This window comes from Pristiophorus japonicus, chromosome 8 (genome assembly GCF_044704955.1).
Source record: "Pristiophorus japonicus isolate sPriJap1 chromosome 8, sPriJap1.hap1, whole genome shotgun sequence".
In the NCBI taxonomy this organism is placed as follows: domain Eukaryota; kingdom Metazoa; phylum Chordata; class Chondrichthyes; family Pristiophoridae; genus Pristiophorus; species Pristiophorus japonicus.
In genome coordinates this window covers 222,835,270-222,862,726 of record NC_091984.1, presented here as the reverse complement: position 1 = coordinate 222,862,726, position 27,457 = coordinate 222,835,270, and the positions used below count along the sequence as shown (strand labels likewise).

The following is a 27,457-nucleotide window of genomic DNA, read 5'->3' as shown; positions in this document are numbered from 1 at the left end:
TAGTTGGTTTATTAGCAAAGGTTTAACCATCACACTACACATTACCAGTTCATCCACCAGGCTCACAGCCACCTGCCTTGTCGTGGATCCCCCGAACCCAACTGGCTGGGGTTTTATTGAGTCTTGTGAACATCACGTGACTGCCTAAGCCACGTCCAACTCAACAGCTCTACAACTTTTTTAAGTCGAACTTTGAATCAAGTTCCCCCTTATTAAAGGGGCACTAGAACTGACAAGTTAACAACTAATACTTTTAAACAGGAAATGGTCAAATGAAAATTTGGTTGCCGTGGGGTGATGATGCACTCCAGTCCCTCTGGTGCCCACCTCTCGTGGAAGGCCACGAGTGTACTGGTGGATACAGCGTGCTCCATTTCCAGGGACACCCCGGCTCGAACGTAATCGCGGAAGAGAGGCAGTCAGTCAGGCTGAACGACTCCCTCGACCGCCCGCTGCCTGGACAGGTTAATGGTCAACAGCTTTTGGGTAGGCAATAAACAAGTGCCCTCTGATTAAAGGCGGGGGGGGGTACACCCCAAAAACTTTTCAGGTGCCCCCTTATTTTTTTTTAACAAATTATACAAGTGCCCCCTAGCTAAAAGGGGAGGGGGGAACTAAAAACCGACACAATAAAAAAATTAAACTTTAAACAATAATAATCAAATTAAAATTTTGTTGCCAGGGGTGATGATGCACTCCAGTCCCACCGGTGCCCACCTCTCACGGAAGGCCGCGAGCGTACCGGTGGACACTGCGTGCTCCATCTCCTGGGACACCCTGGCTCGGATGTAACCGTGGAAGAGAGGCAGGCAGTCGGGCTGAACGACCCCCTCGACCGCCCGCAGCCTGGACCGGTTGATGGCCCTCTTGGCCATGCCCAGGAGCAGTCCTACGAGGAGGCCTTCCGACCAGCCCACTCCCCTCCGCACAGGGTGCCCAAAGATCAGGAGCGTGGGACTGAAGTGCAACCAGAATTTGAGGAGCAGCCCCTTCAAATATTGAAAGAGGGGCTGCAACCTCGCACACTCAGTAAAAACATGGAACACGGACTCCTCCAGACCGCAGAAATTGCAGGCGGCCTGGGAGCCCGTGAACCGACTTAAAAACGTATTGCACAGGACGACTCTGTGCACCACCCTCCAGGCCAAGTCCCCAATAAATAGTGGGAGGACTCCCGCGTAGAGTGCACTCCATTGGGGATCCACGCCTCCTCCGGACGGCAACATGGTCAAAAGCTCTATAAACCTGTGAGCATACTCATAGATGCATACATTACAGTAGGCTTCCCCCAAATAAAGGTGTAATTGACTGTACCCATGTAGCTTTTAGGGCAGCTGCCAATAAACCAACAGCCTTCAAGGACTGTAAGGGCTTCCACTCACTGTTAAGCTGGTAAATGATCAGAACCCGGTGAATGTTTGATTCTAATGAGGAGGAATGGTGCAGTGTCTCCTTGGGATTGGAAGACAAGCACCTGATGCAAGGAAGAGAAGGGTTTTCAATGCTTTGCGGGGGTGCGAGGGGGGTGAATGCTGTGGAAAAGTCTCATGCTGAGAAATAGAAATAGCAAGACATCATTTCCAATCTTGCTATCCGGGTAAGGTCAATGACCTTGTAAGATACGAACGGGGGGTGGGGGTGGTCCAGTGTATTGCTGTGGAACAAGGAGGAGCACTCCTGTTCCTCCTGGTTCCATGTTCAGGCAAGTCAACAAAAGTGTACTGACCATGTTTTTGGCAGCCACCAGCAGTCCTTTTAAGAATCCCTGATTAGGCCACTGTAGAGTCTGGAAAACCAGTGTTGAAGTTTGTGCCGCGCAACCTCCACCTAGTTTTTGACTGATTTATCAGGTGTTAGGCCCCTCATTAGCATATGCAAGGAGCCTAGTGCATGTTGAAGGAGGCCACCAGGGTCGCCTAAATATCGCCCGAGCTAATATGTTGTTGGGGCGCAAGGCATAGCCCCACGGAAGTGAGGCACATTTTTGCTCTCATTTTAAACCCAAAAACGGACAAACAGGGTCCAATTTGTCCTGCAATATTGTTAGGAGGGACGGGTGAATTTTTTTTTTAAATGGGGTGAGGTTGCGGTGGTGGTGATCATAGCACTGCCGGAATGGTATTCTGAGAAGCAATCTACCGGGTTGCTTCTGCTGGAATGTTCACACTGCAGAGACACTATGTACTTGCTGAAACACTAACTGTTACAATTTCTTTATATTGTTTTTAATTTCTAACTATGGTAGATATCTCAACGCCGAGATCGTAAACCAGTCCCACACACCCCTTCCCTCGGCAAATATCTGTCCCATCTGTGACAGAGTCTGTGGCTCTCATATTGCATTGTTCAGCCACCAGAGAACGCACTTCAGGAGTGGAAGCAAGTCTTCCTCGATTCTGAGGGACTGCCCATGATGATGATAAGATACTGTTGGTGCTGTGATACTATCAGCTTCCTCTTTGTAGATTCTATTCATTTCTCTTGCATGACACTTGGGGGTTGAAATTTTACTGTGCAATATTAGTAAAAGAACACATTAATGTATTCATTTTAATTATTTTTCTGCTCTTTTAATAAAGGCTGTAACCTGAGCAATTTTGAAATATTTTCATCAAAATTGCAGATAAAGGAATCTCATATGACTTGTTAACTTAGTTACTAACATTAAACAGCATGATTTCAACCCACTTGCCACTCTTTAAAAATCCATTTTATCTGAATACTAGATTCTAGATAGACCCCGTCTAGTCTGAGCTTTTTATAAACACAATTCTAACCTACGCACTTTTTATAACCTACGCACTGTGCTGAATAAGCTGCTGTTGACTGGGCTGGCAGCTGGGGGCACAATAATTGACTTCAGCACCTGTGGATTAGGGAGAGTGATGGGGGCCTAGTGGTTTTGAAAAATACCACCCACTAACATTTGATCAGCTAAATGGACAGAGGACAAATTTCAAATGCTTTATTTGAAAACAGAGAGTCTATGTGAGAGAGAAAAATGACAGATTACTGATTACACACCTGTAGCAGTTCTTGTTGGTTTTGAATTATAAATCTGTAATAGATTAGATTTGTTATGTCTGGTGTCCGCTCCTTATTTGGGCAGCACCAGTCTGTGACACATTGTCATCTTGCAGCTGCACATTTCTACCACAAGATGGAACTTCATCAACTCAAAGTTACAGATCTCTATTCCTACACCATAATTAATGCACTCTGAGGAAAATGCACTTTGTCCAGACACACACGGCATGTCTTTCCTCATCCTAATTTGAGTTGAATTTTAAACACAAACAGAAAGCCTTTAATTATCATTTGTATTTTGTTGCTGGTTATAAACATTCTAAATTTTAATAGCTGAATTCTATACCGACAGAGATTCAAGAACCAATCACAAAACATCAAAGTTACAACCTGACTTTGGATGCCCCGACCCCCACTCCGTGCGCTTACGCTCATACGCCCCCTGCCCCGCACCACTGACAGACACCAGGGCCTGGATATTAATGGAGTTTTAACTCCATAGTGTGCAATCTTTACTCCTTCACTGGTTCCAGATGGGTGGGGAGGACTCAGAAGCAGGTGGGTGTGGGGGGTGGTGGTGGATCCAATCCCTGGGGGTCCAATCCCCGACCCTGGTGGTCTTTGTATAGGGGGGGGAGGGGGAGTTCTGTTGGGGGGGGGAGCTTGGGAGGATGGGGGGTGGGGAGCACTCCTTGGCCCACAAGCAGCGCTGTAAACATAAGAACATAAGAATTAGGAGCAGGAGTAAGCCATTTGGCCCCTCAAGCCTGCTCCACCATTCGATAAGATCATGGCTGATCTGATCATGGACTCAGCTCCACTTCCCTGCCTGCTCCCCATAACCCTTTACTCCCTTATCGCTCAAAAATCTGTCGATCTCCGCCTTAAATATATTCAATGACCCAGCCTCCACAGCTCTCTGGAACAGAGAATTCCATAGATTTACAACCCTCTGAGAGAAGAAATTCCTCCTCATCTCAGTTTTAAATGGGCAGCCCCTTATTCCCCCTAGTTTTAGTTTCCCCTATGAGTGGAAATATCCTCTGCATCCACCTTGTCGAGCCTCCTCATTATCTTATAGGTTTCAATAAGATCACCTCTTCCGAACTCCAATGTGTATAGGCCCAACCTACTCAACCTATCCTCATAAGTCAATCCCCTCATCTCCGGAATCAACCTAGTGAACGTTCTCTGAACAGCCTCCAATGCAAGTATATCCTTCCTTAAATACAGAGACCAAAACTGTACGCAGTACTCCAGGTGTGGTTTTATACTCTATCCCTCTGCTTTTATACTCTATCCTCCTTGCAATAAAGGCCAACATTCCATTTGCCTTCCTGATTACTTGCTGTGCCTGCATACTAACTTTTTGTGTTTCATGCACAAGGACCCCCAGGTCCCTCTGTACTGCAGTGCTTTGCAATCTTTCTCCGTTTAAATTATAATTTGCTTTTCTATTATTTCTGCCAAAGTGGATAACCTCACATTTTCCCACATTATACTCCATCTGCCAAATTTTTGCTCACACACTTAGCTTGTCTATATCCCTTTGCAGATTTTTTGTGTCCCCCTCACAATTTGCTTTCCCACCCATCTTTGTATCATCAGCAAACTTGGCTACATTACACTCGGTCCCTTCATCCAAGTCATTAATATAGATTGTAAATAGTTGAGGCCCCAGCACCGATCCCTGCGGCACCCCACGAGTCACTGTTTGCCAGCTGGAAAATGCCCCATTGATCCCGACTCTCTGTTTTCTGTTAGTTAACCAATCCTCTAGTCATGCTAATATTACCCCCCATCCCGTGAGCTTTTATCTTGTGCAGTAACCTCTTATGTGGCACCTCATCGAATGCCTTCTGGAAATCCAAATACATCACATCCACTGGTTCCCCCTTATCCACCCTGCTCGTTACATCCTCAAAGAACTCCAGAAAATTTGTCAAACATGATTTTCCTTTCATAAAACCCTGCTGACTCTGCTTGATTGAATCATGCTTTTCCAAATGTCCTGCTACTGCTTCCTTAATAATGGACTCCAGCATTTTCCCAATGACAGATGTTAGGCTAACTGGTCTATAGGTCCTGCTTTTTGTCTGCCTCCTTTTTTAAATAGGAGCGTTACATTTGTGGTTTTCCAATCTGCTGGGACCACCCAAGAATCCAGTGAATTTTGGTAGATTACAACCAATGCATCCGCTATCTCTGCAGGCGCTTCTCTTAAGACCCTAGGATGTAAGCTATCAGGTCCGGAGGACTTGTCTGCCTTTAGTCCCATTATTTTACCTAGTGATAGTGATTGTATTAAGTTCCTCCCTAATATAGCCCCTTGATTAGCCATTATTGGGATGTTTTTAGTGTCTTCTACCGTGAAGGCTGATACAAAATATTTGTTCAATGTCTCTGCCATTTCGCTGTTCTCCATTATTAATTCCCCAGGCTCATCCTCCAGGGGACCAACATTTACTTTAGCCACTCTTTTCCTTTGTATGTACCTGTAAAAACTCTTACTATCTGTTTTTACATTTCGTGCTAGTTTATTTTCATAATCTATCTTCCCTCTAATCATTTTTTTAGTCGTTCTCTGCTGGCTTTTAAAAATGTCCCAATCTTCTGGCCTCCCACTAGTCTTGGCCACATTATATGCCTTCGTTTTCAATGTGATACCCTCCCTTATTTCCTTAGTTAGCCACGGATGGTTATCCCTTCTCTTACAGTCTTTCCTTCTAATTGGGATATATTTTTGTTGCGAGTTATGAAATATCTCCTTAAATGTCTGCCACTGCTCATCAACCGTCCCATACTTTAGTCTATTTTCCCAGTCCACTTTAGCCAACTATGTCCTCATACCTTTGTAGTCTCCTTTATTTAAGTTTCGGACTCTGGTTTGAGAACTAACTTTCTCACCCTCCAGCTGAATTTGAAATTCAACCATGTTATGGTCACTCATTCCTAGAGGATCTTTTACTACGAGATCATTTATTAATCCTGCCTCATTACACAGTACAGGTTGAACCTCCCTTATCCAGGACTCCCTTATCCGGCACCACCCCTCATCCGGCACTATTCCCGGCCACTCCGGCGTGAACAAATTTCTCGCTGCCAACTCCCGCAATTGCTGGCCTGACCCCACGATTCCCCCACCCCCCCACCCCCCCACCCCCCCATTTCTCTGCCGCACTCCCAGCCCCAAGCCAGCCAGCCCTGATATCCTCTTGTTCAGTACCTGTACCATCCAATTTAACGTGACCTCCCCTCATCCGGCAAAATCCCTTATCCGGCACAGGCCAGGTTCCGAGGATGCTGGATAAGAGAGGTTCAACCTGTACTAGATCTAAGATAGCCTGCTCCCTGGTTGGTTCTGCAACATACTGTTCAAGGAAACTATCCCGGATACACTCTATGAACTCCTTCTCAAGGCTACCATGGCCAATTTGCTTTGTCCAATCAATATGAAGATTAAAATCACCCATTACTTTATTATGTCTCCATTATTTCTTGATTTCAACCATGTAGCTACTGTTAGGAGGCCTATACACTACGCCCACCAGCGACTTTTTCCCTTTGTTATTCCTTATCTCCACCCAAACTAAAGGTACTTACCTTCTCTCTGAAGCTATCCCTTAAACTGCTGGATTTCCTGAGGCCTGGGAGACCCGGCTGACCACTGTTAAGCCTGTATAGCAGATTAAAGCAGAGGCTGCGAGCCTCATTCAAATATTTAAATTACCAGTCCGCCTCCTCAGAGTGGTTTGGCTGCCTGCCCCTGGTCCCACCTCTGTTAACCACGGAAGTGGGCGAGTTGGAGGCGGGTTATGGTCAGGTTTGAGATTTTTTAAATGTTAGCATTGGCCCGATCCCAACCCACCCTTTTTTGAGTGTTAAAATTCAAGCCCCAGGAATCCACCAGTAAGCCAAACACCATATTCAACCCCACTCACACTCACCCCCCACCCAGTTCAGCCAAGCCCCAGGTTTCCCCTCTACAGTCATACCGGAGCATGAATTCCACATCATGCTGCCAAACCCCAGCAGTCCAACCACAGTGCTGCCAAATTCTGGGACCACCACTGAAGTTCTTCCACAGCTCAGGAATGCCCCTAGAACTTCCAAAGTACAGCTAAACACCACTCCCCTAACCAATACTGATAAATACCAGATATCTAACTGCAACTGGTACAGCTTGTTATTCTCAACTTTAAAACTGGTAAGGGATAAAAATTAAATTCATAGTTAAAGCAATAGCTTGCTAAAGTGGTGTGTGTATATAATACATACACACACACACCATTTGTTTTTGGTTTTCCCAGAATAATAGAGTTGTGGAATTCAATCTCCAAAGCAAAAATTCCACAATACCATTTAATGTAAATAGATTTTGACCTATTGAGTGGTCCTGATATCTCTAATTTGGCTTAATATTATTATAAAACTGCAAATCCAGCAAGCAATACCATTGGAGATCTAATAGTATACTTTAAAATATTATTGTGAAATAGCTTTTCAAATGTTGAGCTGCTCATTTCTTAACCTGGTTACAGAGCCTGTACATAACTCTTTACACCAAAGCTTAGCAAATGAAAAATCCCTCGAAATATTGAAAAACAAATACATATTTTTTTAATTTTTGGCCAATTGGGTGTCTGATAACCACCCTTTCCCCCATGCTTAAGAAAAGAGGACTTGCATTTATACAGTATAGCGTCTTTCACGACCATCGGACGTCCCAAAGCATTTTATAGCCAAGTACTTTTTTTTAAAAGTGTAGTCACTGTTGCAATGTAAGAAACGCAGCAGCCAGTTTGTGCACAGCAAACTACCACAAACAGCAATGTGATAATGACCAGATAAACTATGGAGAAATCCACACTGAGTTTCTATTTGCCTATAGAGTGCACACACTCTCCACACAGACCTACATTCCACTCGCCTAAGTCCACTTAGGTATCCCCCAAGTGCACACAGAGCATTGTTCAATTTCCAAATGTTTATCCAGCTAAGGCCACACGACTTGATAGGGCTTTGGCTTGCAGGGTTATCGATAGCTGAATGGCAGCCCGCTACCTCTCCAGGTCACATTAATAAGCCAGGCTAGAAGATCGATCATTAACAGTGCAGTACCCTACAGTACCTAACTCAGATAGAAACATAGAAAATAGGTGCAGGAGTAGGCCTTCGAGCCTGCACCAACATTCAATATGATCATGGCTGAGTCTGAGTCTGCCATAGAGGATCAGCAAGGTATTTGAGCCAACTTGAGGCCAAAGAGACTCCATTACCTTCCTTCTCCCCTCACTGAGGATCGTCACTAGTTGGTCATTAGGTTGTGCAACAACACTAACAGCAGCAAGTTTAATACCTTGTTTCTGTATTGTAGTATTAACTGTAGTACAATAAAACTCCAAAGTACGGTAGTAAAGGAAATAAGCACTTTAAACATTCTATCTTAAAATATCGAGGGAAAGCACAGTATTTTTTCTGATGAGAAAACACTATTAAAGTAGAACTGAAGCGCCGAGCTCTGGAACCTTGGCTACTTTAATCTCATTAATTCTCGCACTCTGGTTGTATCTATCTATGGCCACTGGCTGGGGAATCCACCGTATTGGGTTTTTGGTACTTTTTAAAATTTATTAGTTTTATAGAATGTGGGCATTGCTGCAAGGCCGGCATTTACTGCCCATCCCTAATTGTCCTCGAGAAGGTGGTGGTGAGCCGTTTTCTTGAACCAATGCAGTTCTGTGGTGAAGGCACTCCCACAGTGCTGACTTTGTCACAGTGGCTTGGTACAACTGAGTGGCTTGCTAGGCCCTTTCAGAGGGCAGTTAACAGTCAACCACATTGTTGTGGGTCTGGAGTCACATCTCGGCCAGACTGGATAAGGACGGCAGGTTTCCTTCCCTAAAGGACATTGGTGAACCAGATGGGATTTTACGACAATCCGGTAGATTCATGGTCACCATTACTGATACTAGCTTTTTTTTAATTCCAGATTTTGTTTTTAATTAACTGAATTTAAATTCTGCAGCTGCCGTGGTGGGATTTGAACTCACATCTCCAGATCATTCATCCAGGCCTCTAGTTTACTGGTCCAGTAACATAACATCCAGTGTAGCTAGTCGCTGTGCCCAGCCACACTCTGCTGTCTGGGTGTCCAGTTACTCTGTGCCTGACTTCTGTGTGCCCAGCAACAGTCTGTGCGCTTTAGTCGCTAATCATTCTCTACCCAACTCTATTTGGTCTCTGCATAGGAACTTGGACCAGAATAATCCCAGCAGCTAGCCAGCAAAAAGCACAAGTGAGAGGAAGTCGCTTCAGATTGTACTTGTCAGATTAATATATATACACAAGAGATTGGATCTATCCTTGAGCTAGTGAGGAGAAAAGTTAGCCACTCCTGATTGTTATCCAGTGACCCACTGGAAAGTGTGTACACGTACATGGATGGACATTGGGTGGGGCAGGATTGGGCTTGACTGTGATGTGCAGCCATCAAATAGAACTGTAGCGATGGTACTTGCTGTTACTGTTGTGAGCAAGTTTGGCTCATCCATTATTTTAGGCTTTCGAAAATGGCTGAATCAACCTTTAACGGTCTCTATAATATGGTCCCTGTTTATATTGGCATTTGAAAACTGGAGCATTTTCCAATTTCTTTAGCCTTATTACAGTAAACAGTATAAATAGTACAGGCTGCCTGTGGTGTGCACTTTCCCACAGCTATGATCATGGATGAATTCACTTTAGGTGGACCTGAACCTAAAGAACATTAGAAATTGGTAATGTTAAATTACAGATTGCTTGGTATTTACCTGCAGGTGGTGCTGTGCTTTCAGAAAGGCCTTGCAGCAGGACATTCGGGATTCTTTTGTCTATTACTGTTTTTTGTGCGGGTTTTGATTTTACAGAGTTTAGGATCTGGGTTCTAGACTTTTAGATTTTAATAACAGTTCGCAGACTGGTTTAACATTAGTCGTTTATATGTGTAATGGTGCAGTTAATTATTAACAATTCCATTTGCATTGGCTGTTCAATGAATTACTGCCCAAAACAGAGGGGAGATTATTTAAATATGCAAATCATGCAAATCTACACCTGTTGTAGGACCCCAATTGCAATTTTCATGGGGAAAACAAAAACATAAGAATTAGGAGTAGGCCATTCGGTCCCTCGAGCCTGCTCCGCCAGTCAATGACCATAGCTGATCTACCTCAACTCTACCTTCCTGCATTATCCCCCTATCCCTTAATATTCAAAAATCTGTAAATCTCAGTCTTGAACATATTCAACAACTGAGCCTCCACAGCCCTCTGGGGTAGAGAATTCCAAAGATTCATCACCTTCTGAGTGAAGATATTTCTCCTCATCTCAGTCCTAAATGGCCGACCCCTTATTCTGAGACTGTGACCCCTGGAAAATGGGCGGAGCATGCCAGTCTCACTTTCTCCAGGCATTGAATGGCCCAGCCTGCAGGATTTAAAGGAGGGCCTCTCTAAAAAGGTGAGTTCTTGGCTCTATTTTAAACTTCCGTGGAGCTAGGATGAGCAAAAGTGAAGGACTCTCCGCCACAGAAAACAGGCACGCTGCGGATGACTGCCTGTTTGATGCTGGCAGCTGGTCGGAAAAATGTTAATGGGCTTGAAACGGAAAATGGTTCCAGCGTCCCAACTGCTGCATTCAGAGGACACAGTTTTAAGGTAATTAGCAAAAGAGCCAGAGGAGAGATGAGGAGAAATCTTTTTACGCAGCAAGTTGTAATGATTTGGAATGCACTGGCCAAAAGGATGGTGGAAGCAGATTCAATACTTGATTGGTGGGGAAACTTGCTGAGCTATGTGGAAAAAAAGTGGGCCAGGGGCACTAATTGAATAGCTCTTTCAAACAGCCAGCACAGGCATGATGGGCTGAATGGCCCCCTTGTGCTGTATGTATGATTCTATAATTGGGCGGGGACCATGCCGATATCATACCTGTTTGCCGCACAAGTATAAAACCTCCCCAATTGTATTCACTGGTTTCAGCTTAACTATCCTGCACAACTATTTTGTAATTCTGCAGGTCTACCGAACTGTCTGATCTTATCTGTGAGATGATGAGTCATTGCATCATAGGTGACGTACAACTGGTTTAAAAATTAATTCAAAATGGGGCTGAGCCCTTTGATGGCACAGTGAGCCAATGAGTCACACAGATCAGAAATCCTGGATGTGTGCTGAGTTAGCCGATCTTGGCGAGGATGGTGGTGCACTCTGATTGCTCTCAGGGAAGAGGGAGGGGGTGCACCTAGGGTTTCTACTCCTGGGCAGCAACAGCAATAATTTGCATTTATATAGCGCTTTTACCATAGTAAAATGTTCAGGCGCTTCACGGGAGCATTATCAAACAAAATTTGACACCGATTCATATAAGTAGATATTAGGTCAGATGACCTAATGCTTGGTCAAAGAGGTAGGTTTTAAGGAGCGTCTTAAAGGAGGAGAGAGAGGTAGAGCGGTTTAGGGAGAGAAGTCCAGGGTTTAGGGCCTAGGCGGCTGAAGGCACGTCGCCAATGGTGGAGTGACTAAAATCGGGGATGCTCAAAACGCCAAAATTGGAGGAGGGCAGAGATCTTGGAGAGTAGTAGGACTGGAGGAAATTACAGAGATAGGGAGGGGCGAGGCCATGGAGGGATTTCAAAACAAGGAATCAAGAACAAGGCAAAGTAGTCAAGAGTAACCATTGCCTATGAACAGTACCGCAGCAATAAATCATAATTAGCAAGGGAAATAAAAATGATAGAAGATGAGAAGCTTGCTTTGATGCATACTTTCAGTGTAGCAGAGATTTCAGACCAGGCTGAAACATGTACTGGGTGTTTCCTGAAACATTCCCCAGCCAGATGCCAAAATTTCCCTCTTCAAATATTTCTATAGCTTTCATCTACTTACGCCAATTGGTTGAAACACTTGTTGACTAGCTGTGTCCCTACTTCTCGATCTGCTTTAGGTAATTGTTTAATCAAGCCATCAGGGCTAAGAAATTCTCTTTGACTTCAACTTGATGCATAATTAACAGTATGTGTTTATGGATTTGCTTTAGTGATCAATTATTTATGTAACTTGTATGGCTCTGAGCATGCTCATCTAGGGAAATTATGCTCTGGCTGATAAAAAGGAAGGATTTGAGCACATGCAGTAGGATGAAGAAAATATAATGCATATTTACATATATTTTATCCAGGTATATAAAAAAAATATAGATGTTGCTTTCTTTTTCCACCAATGTTATTTCTTTTACTGAAGATGTTATCTTCTTGAAGCTTGACTATTCCATGGGCTCTAGCACCCACCCAATATTGTGCCCAAGTGATCACTCTTTGACACTGATTGTTGGCAGGTTATTTGACTGTGGAAGGCTTCACATCCAAGCCCAATCCTGTTTTTCTGTTTTACCCTGCATACACACACACTTTCCAGCAGGGGTCACTGAATAGTGATCAGGAGTCAGAACCCTGGTTGTTTTCCTCACCTTCTTAACCCAGGAGTACTAACGTAAATTGTAGCATCCCTACTGCTATTCAATTGAGATCACAAATTCAGTACAGATCGTAGACTAGACCTGACACCTTTCTGGTCTGTAAGTGCGCTGCTGAATCAGGCTTAGCTAGGGAACCTAAATGTTATTTTATATAGACTTGCATAAATGTAAAAGAAATGTTGGAACTCCTTTTCTCCCTCAGCCTTTCATTCCTCTTTCCACCTACACTTTTAAAATCAAAGCTGTTCGCCTCAGCTCAGTAAGAGAAGTGAGTCAGAAGGTCGTGGGTTCAAGCCCCACTGTCAGAGGTGCCATCTTTCAGAAGTTAACCTGAAGTCCCATCTTCCCTCTCAGGTGGGCATAAAAGATCCTATGACACTACTTCAAGAAACGCAGGGGATTTTTCCTGGTGTCCTGGCCAGTATCACGAAAACTTATTATCTGGTCATTTATCTCACGGCTGATTGTGCGACCTTGCTGAACTCAAATTGGCTGCTGCGTTTCCCCACATTACAACAGTGACGCTTTAAAAGTTTGCTGGGCTGTAATGTCCTCACAGTTGAATTATGCTGACAATGTTCCATTGGCTGTTAAGCATTTTGGGATGTCCCAAGTTGCAAAAGAGGCTATATAAATGCATGTTTTTTTATTCGTTCTTAAGCTCGATGCTGCCTCATCACTCCTTCCCCAATGGCCTGTCATTTCTCCTACTCTTTTCAATCATGATGGAGACTTGGCACTTCACTTTCGTTTCTCCATTTAAAAAGAGTATTGCAGGGTTGTGTTTCAATAGTGAGGTTTGGAGTTTCAGCTAATAGCTGCATACTATATAGTTTTAAATCAAAACATCTACTTCAGGATATCATTCAGGTGAAGAGCAGAGGTTCGCATATATCATTGCAGACCACTAGTGGGAAGTTGATATCATTAGCAATGACTGTGAGAAACATGCAAGTATTTTTTTCCTTCCACTCTACTCTGTGACATTGTCCAAACAATGGCCTGCCTAGTTGACTTGATCGAAACCCTCTGTGAGTCTTGCTCTGGAGCCTGTGGTTTTACCAGGGATTAGAAGTTTGTGTGTGTGTGGGGGAGAGAAGACAAAGTGCAAGTAGTACCTGCTTCCCACCATTGTGCGGTGCAGCAAGTTTTGTACATGATTAGATGCCTTTCTGATGTAATGAATGTTACATAAATACAAGTTATTGCGACATTTTGTATTTATATTGTGCATAAAAGTATCTGTGCTTAAAAGGGCACGGTCAAGAGCCAGGATCACTAGTCAATAAATGGAAGAACATAATGACGTTATGATAAGAAGTTAGGTGGATACTGTTGAATCTATTACAAATTAAATAGGCTTTCAAACACTGTACCACCATAAACTATTTTTAACTACCCCCCTTCTCCTAAAGGCACTGACTCAAACGAGGTGCGGTTCCACAGGCCTCTTGTATCTCACCCAAATGAACATTCCTGTGTTTGCAGTAATGATGAACGTTGTCAGCATAATTCAACTGTGAGGACATTACAGTCCAGCCTGGTCCAGTCCTTAACTAGCATTCACACAATACGAGGGATGGAATATGGTCATTTCTGGTTCAGTTACATGCTACGTTTGCAGACTGACTCATTGGGGAAGCTACATCTACCTTTTTCGACAGAATACAAGATTAAAATTGTGCTGCAGATGATGTAGTATTTGGTGCCCAAAATGGCTCCGTAGCAGCACAGCATGTGAACCATAGCTGTTCCTGGAAACAAAAGCTGCGTCAAACTTTCCAACTGAGATGCTTACTCATCCACGCAACTCTGGAAATTTTTATATTTTACTGCCAGAATCCCATCTGTTTCTGAAACTTTAACGCCATCCATCAGCTAATCATTACATGCTGTGATTACATCACAAGCTGCAGTCCAAAGTTCTACACATCTGCAATTATGCTATATCTGATGCAATGGAATTCTTCAGAAAACAATGTCATACTGCCAACCAAGTGACGTTGGTGAATGTGGAAGTCAATTTTCTTTGCATATGGAATTTAATATTCAGTTTTAACACTTGGGTTTAGATATACCATAGATTTTACTTGTGCCAACAATAAAACATTTTGAATAGAATTTCACAAGGATTGACAGTGAAGTTTGTTCACTTACTTTGGAAGGGTTTATACAGTGATAAATCACGCTGTGGGTAGATTCACTTTCTGGAATACTTCCACCGTGAGTGTGCTTGGTTAACAAGCATGGAGGAAGTAGTTTCTTCCTCAAAGTATAAGAGTTTGGATTTGTTACTTGGCAGGTGAAAAACAAAAATGGCTCCCATCCAGCCGTGAACTCCCAAGACGGCCCTTGTCCAGGCTTGAATTCCTGCTGCCTCCTAACTAAAAGCTGTTGGATGTATTTATATTCCATCAATTCTCATTGATAACTTTGATCCACGCTTCCGTCTCTTCCAGGCACAATTTCTGCAATGCTCTCCTAAAAGGTCTCCCGAGCTCCACTCTATGCAAATATCAATTCATCCTAACCTGAATTAGGTCCCACTTGCCTATTACGCCTTGCTGGCTCGTCTACCCCCAATACATTCAATTGGACATCTTCGTCCTCATTGACAAATCCCTCCAAGGCCTTGCCTGACAATACCTCTGCAATTACATCCAACCCTGTGTGCTACACACTCTGTTAAATCATATTTCTCTGTGTTCTACTATTGCTGGCACACCTTTCAGCTGTCTTGCTTGGTCCCACACTCTGGAAATCCCTTTGTGAATCCCTCAGCCCTGCCTCCCTCCTCACCTTGAAAGGCTTTCTCAAAACATACCTCTTCAATGAATTCTTCAGTCACTTATACTCAATCTGCTACTGCTCAAAGTCCATTCTTTCCTCTGTGAAACATTTGGTCTGCTCCATTAATTCCGCTCTATGCTGTGCTTTTGGTGATACAACTGCTGAGTCATCGTGCATTACAGAACATGGCTTGAAAGTGTGTCATTGTCCAGTGACCCTTGCTATTTAATGGGAAATTATTGTACAAAAAAAGACTTCTTTGATAAACTGAGATGTATAGCTTGTGAACTGGCATGAGAAATTGCAGGATTAAATTATCCTGAGCATTTGTCAATGAGTTAAAAAATCAACAAAGTGCTCCAACCTCCAGGTACTAGGTATAGCACACTGCAGAGAGGCAGCAGTAGTTCTGTTAGTTTTATTAGTTCCACCATTTTTATCAGTTGAGGGTTTTTTTTGTCAAGTTCTTCCCGCTTCTCCTGAAAGGTTTGACTGTTGCTGGAATATGTTTCTCCTTTACTTCACCCAAGAGGCCATTCTTCATGTGTGAGCAATTGTCAGTAAACAGGGGCTTCACAGCTGACCTGACCCGATATTCACATATGAGCATTTTCCAGCAGAAGTTATTGGATCGTGTTCAGGTGTTGGAATTCTGGTTGGTTCCTCCCCCCTCCTTCATCTAGGGCATTCAAGCCAATTGTAATGCCCTAACTGCTGTCCAAGCTGGCATCGGCTTAAAACAGACATGAATCATGATAAACCTCCTGGCCTGTATGTCTTACTGCTACATTGGGTGGTGCATTTACATACTAGGTGGGATCAGAGCCCGAGGCATCAACAACCCTCCCATACTTCTCCCAAGCACAAATTCTTCACCTATGTGCCGAACATTGAGGGGCCAAAATTGCCCCCAATGAAAAAGTGGCGCATTCACCAGTTGTAGTTTTTTCTCCGCTCCAATCCATGGGGCGGAGATTCGAGCAACATTCAGCTCTTAGTTTATTTTTTTCAGTCGGAGCAGTGTTACTGTCGTCAGTGGGGCGGAAGTGCCGGTGGGTCAGAGCATCCGTCGCTCCAAGTCATCAACACCGCGCTGATGACTCGGATGTCAGCGCAATGCGGTCGTGCTGCGTCACAAAGTCCCTCCCCTTCAGTTAAAGGGGAGGGCCGCTGCAAACTCTGCATGGGGTTTAGTTAGGCCCACTGGGCCATCAGAGAGGATTTCGGATGGGCCAGCGGCCCAGTACCCAAGAGGGGGTAACGGGCTGCCTGTTGGTGGCCCGGCTGAATCCGCAGCCTCCATTGTCGGGCAACCTGGCAGTCAGCTGACAATTAAACTAAAATGGAGGCGCCAGCAGAGCGCCCTCCCCGTTAAGGGCTGACGCGCCGCCCAGGCACACGCAGCTTCCTGCAGGGGAAAGCCATCATCGGCACCGGCCGATCCACTCCCGAGGGGCAATTCCTCATGGGGCAATTTCCCGTGGGGATTGGAAAGCGGGCTGCTTCCTGGCGGTGTGGGGTCGGCACGTGCCCAACGGGCTGGCAGCACTGGCGGCGCGGAAACCCATTCCTACCGCTCCCGGTAATGGGCCTTAAAGAGGGGGGCAATTTCGGCCCGAGTGTTGACACACTATTCAGGGGGCGGAGGGCACATCACAACCATGATGAACCTGCACTCACCTGATGTCCGCATTTATACACTCTTTATCAAAGTGTTGTGGATGGCACTCAAGTGGGAACTATGATTGATTTCCCTTCCCCAACCTAGGGGCACGGACCCTAAGTGTAGCAATGAATCCATTTCAGATTGGCAATTAAATCTGGGTCTTCCTACTGGTAGGCCTTAATTGTACACTTTGCCGACTGAACCAATTAGTGAGCCTCCACCCATGCTCTCCGTTTTGAAATATAGTGACACAATAATTTCTGTTATCAGATGCTGACATGTAATTTAAGTTGCTCTTTAACTCCTTCTCTTGTGTCACTCATAGTGAGCTCTCAGTCCCGGAACTCAAAGTGTTCTTTATGCTCAAGCTGTTCAGAGCAATGCTTGAGCCTATAATTGGGTAGTTGCTGTCATTATAAACATTCCTTTCTGGCATAGCCAGTGTTTGTGGGTTTGCTTAATCTTTTTATTCTCTGACCTTGTATTACTGACATCTTCAGTTACTACCTATCATCACTATACTGACCATATTTAGATTTTTGATAACTTGACGATGACCTTCATTGTGGATGGATTGAGTTAAGACATGGTACCCAAAGTTTTCTGGAATGTGAATGCATCTTATGTAACTGGTAGAAATAAATTAGACTTTCATCCCATTGGACTGGATTGCAGCTCAGGTCCCATAGCTGATATTAGCCCAGATTTTGCTGCCGAACTAACGGTAAGTTTAATGGCGCTTACCGTTATTAATATGTCCAGCAACTTATGGCGAGGAAGAGATAACCCGTGAGTTGCAAATCGCCACAACTTGCCGGATAATTTGTGCCTCTCCGCCATTAGCCTTGCAAAAAAGGGCAGCTCACCCTCAACCTCCTAGCGAGTTTAATGAAAATGCTGCATTTGCGCATTACTTCCAATTAAACTTGTCACAGAAAGTTAGGGCTGCTACATAACAGCCTAATTACCTTTTTAATAAAGAGATTTATGTTTCTACAATGTCAATCAACCTCCCCAACCCAGAAAGGGAACAATTTAAACTGTGGAGTCTCATTCCTACATAAATTACTAGAGATTTTTAACATTTAAAATTTAATATTTTTTCTTACTATTCCTTTCTGTCTTTTTTCTCTCTCTATTAATCCAATCTTCCTTTCCCTCTCTTTATTTCTCTTTCTGTACCTGATTTGACTATTTCATCCTATTTAGATTTCTGTCATTCCTGTTTCTTTCTCAATCCTTAAATCTCATTGGTTAAGGAGATAAGACTGTTGGTCCCATCATTCACCAACGTCCCAGGTGCCTCGTTGCCCTCTCTATGCCGGTAATAACTTTGAGCTGAAGAGTGAGGGAAAAAGTCTGATTAATGAAGCATGCTGTGAGTTGCCCCTCTGCAGCAAAATCTGGATCATTGTTTTTCTAATCTATTGCACTGTTCAATCCATCAATGCCAATTGAGGCTCATTTGAACTCTGAACTTCAGTTTGACTCCACACCATAAAGTTCCAAAGCTGTTCTGTTATCCAATAAACCCACCCTCTGCTTCCGCGACTGTAACCTCATTTTGGATTGTGCCTCAAAATTAGGAAACCAATCTACTTTAATAGCTTTCCCACTTTGGCGAGATGGTATATGCACCGATCGATATTGTCACGCTACAAGATCCCAGGTTCGATTTCCTGGTTAGTAGAGATAGTTGATCTCATCCTGGGTCACAGCAGATAGTTAAGTTTACTGTCCCTAGATTTGGGGAGGGGCTTCTCAGCCAGGGTCAGCTGTGGCTCAGTGGGTAGCACTCTCGCCTCTGAGTCAGAAGGTTGTGGGTTAAAATCCATTCCAGGAACTTGAACACACAAATAAAGAATCTAAATTGACACTCCAGTGCAGTGCTGAGGGAGCGGTCACTGTCAGAGGTGCCGTCCTTCGGATGAGATGTTAAACCTAGGCCCCGTCTGCCCTCTCAGCTGGATGTAAAAGGTCCCATGGCACTATTTCGAAGAAGAGCAGGGGCATTATCCCTCGTCTACTGGCCAATATGTATCCTTCAATCAATATCATTAAAACAGATTATCTGGTCATTATCACATTGCTGTTTGCGGGAGCTTGCTGTGCGCAAATTGGCTGCCGCGTTTCCCGCATTACAACAGTGACTACACTTCAAAAGTAATTCATTGACTGTAAAGCGCTTTGAGATGTTCGGTGGTCATGAAAGGCGCTATATAAATCCAAGTCTTTCTTTCAGGGTTACCATTCCTGTTTTCTGCTGGCTGTCTCAAGTAGGAAGGTTTGTGCTGGTTGTTAAGTGAGGTCAGAATTAGGCTTGGCTGTGATGTCTTTCAGTCAAATATCTAGGATTGCCAACCCTGCCAGAAGTCTCCTAGAATTGAAGATTAATCTCCCAGGCACTGCTGCAAGCAACCTGGGAGAAAATCCACAAGTAGGTTTACACCATCGCGAGGCATGGTGACACTCTGAGTAACCTTTAATTTGTATTGTTTTCCTGTTGTACAGCAATTGGCTAAAAATGTTTTTAAAAATTACCCAACGAGACAAAAAACAAATCTGCCCCTTCGTTGAAGACAAGAATGTTTTTGTGAGTAGATTATGATTTGTTAGAACATCTTGCCAACGGCAGCAAGTTTATATTTTAATTGGCTCCCTTTAAGAGGTGATTTTCCAGTCAGACGTGGGAGTGAGCTGGTCCCAGACCGTCTACTGGTATTTATTGTATATCTGAGCGTCGAGAAGTTGGATCTATGAGAAGCGAGAGCTTGAGGTTTGTGTTATTATTGTATTTAAGGTTTAAAGAGAGGTATGGACATATGTGTGGGCATAACGTAAGCTGTGGACTTAGAATTAGCTAGAGCGTTTCAGATGAAGGTGCTGGGATTTATAGGGCTGTTTTGCAGGCGCAAGATTTCTTCATCAGTTTGAATTTTTTCTCCTCCACAATTCAAGTTAAGGTGCTGTCAGCTCGAGCCTGTTCTGGCATTCAATTAGATCATGATTGATCTGTATCTTAATTCCATCTACTTGCCTTGGTTCCAAAACCCTTATTACCCTTGCTTAACAAAAACCTAGCAATCTCAGTTTTGAAAGTTTCAATTGACCTAGCCTCGACAGCTTTTAGGAGGATAGTTTCAGATTTCCATTACCCTTTGTGTGAAGTGCTTCCTGACATCATCCCTGAACAGTCTAGCTCTAATTTTACAGTTGTGCCACCTTGTTCTGGACTCCCCCATCAGAGGAAATAGTTTCTCTCCATTAATCCTTTCAAATCCTTTAATCATCTTAAACACTCCAAAGAAAAGCCTCGTATCTGCAAACTGTCCTAATTTAACCCTTTTTGTCTGGGTATCATTCTGATGAATCTGCGCTGAATCCCCTCCAATGCCAATATATGCTTCCTGAGTTGCAGTGCCCAGGACTTGAAGCAGTACACCAGACGGGGTGTAACCAGAGCTGTCTGCAAGGTTTGTGAATAACAACAACAATCCAAGAACCCTGGCGAAGGAAAGATATCCAAAAGAGCTATCCACACCTGCTCAGTGAGCAGTGTGGGCTGGGCAGTAACAAACAGGCTGTTCATTGCAATAACATTTGCAAAGTTTGCAAATGTTGCATGATCAAACTTCCAGGAGTATGTCCAACCAGAGTTGGCAAACCCGCAAGTAGCATGACAGCATTCATTGTCCAGACTTGCTAATGTACTGGAGGACACCTGTGGAACCATTCCTTTGCAAAACTGAGCAACTTCAAGAGAGGAAAATTGGGGTGAGAAGTCAGAAGAGGGCAAGAAAGTCACCTGGACCCAGTTATAAGAACATAACAACTTGGAGCAGGAGTAGGCCACCTGATCCCTCGAGCCCTGCTCCGCCATTTAATAAGATCATGGCTGATCTGATCATGGACTCATCTCCACTTCCCTGCCCGCTCCCCATAACCCTATGTTTGATCATTGTGACTGGTACATAGTATAGAAACATAGAAAATAGGTGCAGGAGTAGGCCATTCGGCCCTTCGAGCCTGCACCACCATTCAATGAGTTCATGGCTGAACGTGCAACTTCAGTACCCCATTCCTGCTTTTTCATCATGCCCCTTGATCCCCCTAGTAGTAAGGACTACATCTAACGCCAGTCAATCACAAACTCAACTCTCTGCGGCTCATGGCATGGAGGATGGCGCTCTGGCTGCCTGTCTCCCATCCTCCACCTTGTCTGCTCCTAGGTAGCTCTGGAGAAGGTGTCCTCCAGTATGCTTGAGGCATTCTGCGACCGGTGGATACCGCAGGAACGGAAGGTTCATACTGGACACTCGGTGTAATATTAACAAAAGAAATAGGAGCAGGAATAGGCCATTTGTCACTTTGACTGTGCTCCGCCATTCAGTATCATGTCTGATCTTCTACCTCAACTCCACCTTCCTGCACTATCTCCATATCCCTTGATTCATAAGAACAAAGAATTAGCAGAAATAGGCCATACGGTCTCTCGAGCCCACTCCCCTATTCAGTAAGATCATGGCTGATCTTCGACCTCAACTCCAGTTTACTGTCCTATCCCCATATCCCTTGATTCCTTTAGATTCCCTTAATATCCAAAAATATCAATTTTATGTTCCCTTTGTTTTATGGTTTAGTTGCTTGATAGCTGTGCCTTTGTTTGATAGCAGTGGGACAAGCAACCCAGTGCCTCATTATGAATCTCATCAGAGAAAGACACACCCAAGTGGCTTCCACTGGATCACACTGTGATTGGATGAGATACCTGTCCATCACGCTTTGGCCCACGCACTCACCTAACTGTAAATTTAAACGGCGCAAATGGTGGCCTATCGGCGAGTAAATCGCATGGCGACAAACCATCTCATTTCTGGAACCAATATTACACCGGGGCACCTTTCAGTAAACAATGGCGGCGGTTGAAGAGCCAGCCCCACCCGTCCCTTCGCTCGTTCCTCCAGCCACTTGCTGCTTCCATATTTGGGCTCCCGGATGCTGGTGACGGGGCGGGAGGGAGGCACTCCCGATTGGCTGGCCGGCCTGGCAATCAGGCGAGGGCGGGGGCGGGGTAGGAGTGGGAGCCGGGGCTGCGCAGGCGCGTTGAGCGCAGGGCGTTGCTTCCGGTGTGCTTGGTGGCGGTTGCGGAGTGAGAAGCGAAGCGCTCGTGAGGCCGGCGACAGCGCGACACACAGGACAGGACAGGACAGAGCGAGAGGCGAGAGAAACAAATAAAGGAGTCAAAACTTGAGGTAAATGGCATCGCGAACTCGGTCGAGAGAGGCTGGAAATACTCCCGGCAGCGAAGCTCATTGCGGACGGGGGATATTTCTGCTTCTCTAAATCTGGCATCGGCGCTGGAGAGTTGAGTTGGCATAGTTACTGAGGGGACCACGAGAGCCATGTAGAGACACTGAGGGGAATGAATGAGCTGCTCAGCTGCTGGTCCCTGCAGTCAACTCTCTGCGTTTGCCGAAGCCTTTTTTTTGTTGTCCGTCTGTCTGTCTGTGTGTGTGTGCGCGCGCGCTTTTTTTTTGGCCATTTAATGGTTAAAAGATTTCCAACTATATTGGTTTTCAATTGTTGGGGATGTTGGTAGGGAATCTATAGGAATTGGCGAGAAGTGAGTTCCTTTTTAAGGAGTAGGATGTGTAGCAATTAAAACAAAAACATTAACTTGAGGATTGAGACGAACATTTTTTGATTGCATTCGGTCTTCTCTAAATTCGGATATTTGATAATGAATTACACCTTGATGGTGAGAAGCGCAGCTTATTCTAAAGAGGAAACATTTGATGTGATTTTTAAAAATAAAATGTAATGTATCTTTTTTTAAGTTATGGTATTGTGTTAAGTCCTTTTTGTGTTGTATCATCCATTGCGTTGGGAAATGGCTACACATGTCTTATGTACCAATTTAGTATTAAGGTTTTATATTGTAAAATAAAAGTAGTTAACCTATATTTAATGTACAGGCTTGATTGAACAGCAGGCTGGGTCGAATGGCCTGTTTCTGTGCTGTATATCCTGTGAAAGAAAAGGGACAAATCTCGAGTGGGGATGAGATGGAAGCCTTTACAGAAAGTTGAAGGGTTGAACAGTTTGACTAGCTGGAGTGGTATGTTTTTTGAACTGCAAGAGTTTAGGTGTGTAGTTGGTTCTCATCTTTATAGTTACATTGACAAAGGAAGCAGCAATATGTTTTGAATTTCTGTAAACTTAATGCATTTTAAATATAAATAAACGGTCCATGAACTGCATTGTCACCTCAGTGATTTTCTAGACTTGTAACTTGCCATAGTGTTAAATACTGGGATGTCAGGCCAGACCTATTATCTGTCTCTGAAATGCTGTAGGATTAACATGGGACTGTTAAGTGCTCAGCACATGTGACAGCTGGTATAGTCATGATTTTTACAATATGGTTGATCCTATGACATTTTGGGTGACTGAACTATTAATGTTTTAAGAAAGTTGCAAAAAATAGCATTGTCGTATCCTTGATTTTAAAGAAATCAAGCCTGCAATGAATGTAGGATAATGGCTGGGAGTGATTTTATTCAGGAGCTCGGATGACCCAGCAAACCTCATCAGCTTTGCTCTTGTCATTTTAGGACAGACATTGGAGGTGAGATTGCAGGCTTTTTGTATATTGGCTTTTTGTTTAAGATTTTAGCTGGCACCAGGTGTTGTAAATGACCAATATGCAATGTGCACTTCAAAGGGATGTGATAAAACCTACAAATTTAATTAAGTCAATTACTGTGGAATCCAGTTGATGTGAATTTTTCTCATTAGTGATGCTACTTTGTCATTGCTTGCTGTAGAATGGAGAGGGTTAAGGAATGGGAGAAATTGGATTGGAGGAGTTACTGAGCTTGAATGAAAGCTGAATTAATATTATTCATTAACATCAGGTGCTTCAGCAGTCTTGCTTTAAACCTCTTAATTCAGGCCTCTTTACCATTCTTACTCTGTCTGCAGTGAAAGATCCTGTCTGTCCCACTTTATTTGTTGCCAATTTTCTTCTGCACTCTAAACCTTCCTCACCATGTTGACTTTAAAATCCTTGGCCTAATTTTCAACTCTCTGTTGTCTCTCATTGTCCCGACCTATGCAGTCTTGTCTAACTTTGCGTCTCAGCAGGCAAGTTAATGCTCTTCCAGCTCTAGTCTAACGTGTATCATTTGCTTCATTAGTGGCAGTGCCCTCAGCAATCGTACCACTGCATTCTGAATTTCTTAAATCTATTGCCTTACTGCCTCTCAGCACCTAAAGCCTCCTGAAAATCTATCTTGGTGTTTGTACTTTCAGCTATGTTCCCTTTTTTTAAATATATATTTTTTTAAATTAAAAAAAAAAATCCAATTTCTTTCCAGATCAACTCTAACGCCAAAGATCACTTTGCGCCAATGTGTTTGATCTTTAGGCCGAGAGGCGAAGTTGCACCGTTCCTGGAAATATTGCAATACCAGGTCGGTGCATGGAGTGGACGGGGCATGCCCCTGATCCAGCTCCCTGTCCAAAAATCAATTCAATATCATGTCCCCATAGGGGATATTAAACTGATAAGAGGATACTTATGTTCCCTTATTGCTCAGGTCTCCCTTTCCCCTTCCTTCCCACCCTTGTAAAGCTCCTTGAGACATTTCATTGAGTTAAAGATACTTAAAATGCAAATTTTAATTTGATTCCTTGCAGGGAAACTGTGATGAATGTCGACTGGTTATTTGACATCACAACAGTGCCCAAAGCAGTCTCAATCCATTGTCCACTATGTGTGGTTCCAGCAGTGGTTGCTGGATAACGATTAGGAGGAAGAATCCCTGGGTGTTTTTCCAATGGATGAAGTCTACCCCATGATGAGTACCTTGACGTCATGAATCGATGACTTACTGACGTGTAGATGACCACCCTTGTTTGTTTCCAGACCACCTGTTAGCATAATAGTCTCCAAATATCTAAACAATTTACATCAAAGTAAACTGAGCTGAAGCCAGATATCTCCGCATATAGAGCTTGACCATGTCAGCTGTTGCACCCTCGCTGAGTCAGAAGGTTGTGGGTTCAAGTCCCACTCCAGACTTGAGCACACATTTAGGCTGGCACTCCAGTGCAGTGCTGAGGGAGTGCTGCATGGTTGGAGGTGCTGTCTTTCAGATGATACATTAAACCTGCTCTTGGGGGGGGGGAGGGGGGGGGGCTGTTTGTGGGAGTTTGCGGGGGGGGGGGCTGTTTGTGGGAGTTTGCGGGGGGGGGTGTGGGGGCTGTTTGTGGGAGTTTGCGGGGGGGGGTGTGGGGGCTGTTTGCGGGTGGGGGGGGTGGTGGCTGTTTGTGGGGGGGGTGGTGGCTGTTTGTGGGGGGGGTGGTGGCTGTTTGTGGGGGGGTGGTGGCTGTTTGTGGGGGGGGTGGTGGCTGTTTGTGGGGGGGGTGGTGGCTGTTTGTGGGGGGGGTGGTGGCTGTTTGTGGGGGGGGTGGTGGCTGTTTGTGGGGGGGGTGGTGGCTGTTTGTGGGGGGGGTGGTGGCTGTTTGTGGGGGGGGTGGTGGCTGTTTGTGGGGGGGGTGGTGGCTGTTTGTGGGGGGGGTGGTGGCTGTTTGTGGGGGGGGTGGTGGCTGTTTGTGGGGGGGGTGGTGGCTGTTTGTGGGGGGGGTGGTGGCTGTTTGTGGGGGGGGTGGTGGCTGTTTGTGGGGGGGGTGGTGGCTGTTTGTGGGGGGGGTGGTGGCTGTTTGTGGGGGTTTGTGGGGTGGGGGGTGTGGTGGCTGTTTGTGGGGGGGGTGGGGGCTGTTTGTGGGGGGGGTGGGGGCTGTTTGTGGGAGTTTGCGAGGGGGGTGGGGGCTGTTTGTGGGAGTTTGCTATGTGCTATGTTTCCATTACAACAGTGACTACACTTCAAAAGTACTTTATTGGCTGTAAAGTGCTTTGGGATGTCTGGTGGTCGTGAAGGGTGCTATATAAATTAAAGTCCTTCTCTTCTGTGCCTGTCTACCTGAGATCAGCTAACTCAACAGGGACCAAACTTGGGACCTTCCTGGTCTACATCACTGCGTGCTCTTACTAATTGAGATGTCAGAAGTGCCAACGGTTTCATTTTTACACTGCTATCCTAGTTATATTGGCTACCAGCTAAACCCGATTCAGATAGAATCTCAAAATGACCAAAGTCTCAAATGAGTCAACCCTGAGTTCCAAAATGAAGAATATTTTTATTGTTTTCAGTTTTAAAATGCTGCGTTTGGGCAATCGTTGCATAATGTGTGTACTGTTTTGAGCTGCCAAGAATGCCCAATGTTTCCACTGGGTCTCCCTTTTTACTAAGGAAGCTCTGGGTCCTCAGAACTGAAAAGCCTGAAGCACTCTGCAGTCATGATGACATGGTCATAAACGGCTTCACATTAGCATAAGAATTGCCCGATTCTGTTGTCCATTTTAAAAAGTGGCTTTAATTTACCGGTTAAGTATGACTGAGTCATAGTGTTAGAATGAGCTTCATTGTTGGTATACTGTGCAGAAATGACTCAATATCTTAATTAAATAAAATGCTATAAATATTCTTATTCACTGGTGAGGGATAGTTTCTGAATTTTCCTCTAGTATTTCTTGCCACAGTCTCTGTTAAATATATTACAATTTGGTTGCTTTCTTTAAAGTTTGATTACCAATACTTTTTTGAAAAAATGTAATGCAAGCATTTTAAAGTTTGAAATCGATATTTGCCATCCTTTTTTTTTAAATGCTGGTTCTGCATGTTGCAACTGCAGATACCAGTCCTGACTTTATGGAGTGATAAAAGAATTGAAAGAGCGCTGCTATCTCTGGAGGCTCTGAGCACCACCAAGAGATAAGCAGCGCCTCTGCAGGTCCAGCCATCATTTTGGTGACTTCTTCAGCAGCCTTAGTATGTGATTTCCTCGGGCATTGAGGAAGGTATGTCGGGCAGAATTGAATTTGAAAAACACAGCTGTAAAATTCCTGTGCTTGCACATTTTTTTCTGTGCAGTTGCTGAGAGTCTGCCATTTATTACCAGGGTGAGATTCCATAGCCTCAGGATGCTGGGTGATGTGATTTTATTGTGCTGTAAAAGAACACTTGGTGGGACTTGAGATAAATGAGGATGGACATTCAGCCCAACAAAGACTTGCATTTATGTAGCACCTTTCACAACCTCAGGACGTCCCAATGTGGTTTATAACCAATGCAGTACTTTTTGAAGTATAGTCACTGTTGGTCATGTAAAAAAACACAACAGCCAATTTGCATGCAGCAAGGTCCTACAAACAGCAATGAAATAAATGACCAGGCCCTCTGTTTTAGGTGTTGGCTGAGGGAGAATCGGCAGAACTGCTCTGCTGCTCTTTGAATAGTATCATGAGATGTTTTATATCCACCTAAGGGCAGAAAGCTCCTTCAGGTCACCGCCTCCCCCCTCCATGTCGCAATAAATGATCCACGTGTTTTG

The 27,457-nt window shown here is 44.4% G+C and overlaps 1 protein-coding gene and 1 pseudogene across 2 annotated transcripts in view; one reads left to right on the top strand and one right to left on the bottom strand.

The window, feature by feature from the left end:
- The window catches only part of coro1cb (coronin, actin binding protein, 1Cb), a 192,753-nt gene that overhangs the window by 5,313 nt on the left and 159,983 nt on the right, over positions 1-27,457 (top strand). The window contains exon 1 of one of the 2 annotated variants that reach the window (XM_070887961.1): positions 22,109-22,251. The exons of the other annotated variant lie outside the window; for it this stretch is intronic. The gene's annotated coding sequence lies outside the window, so the exon portion shown is untranslated. Of the gene's footprint in view, positions 1-22,108; positions 22,252-27,457 lie in introns of those variants that run through there. 2 annotated transcript variants of the gene reach the window in all.
- LOC139269971 (U2 spliceosomal RNA) lies at positions 24,438-24,576 on the bottom strand (annotated as a pseudogene).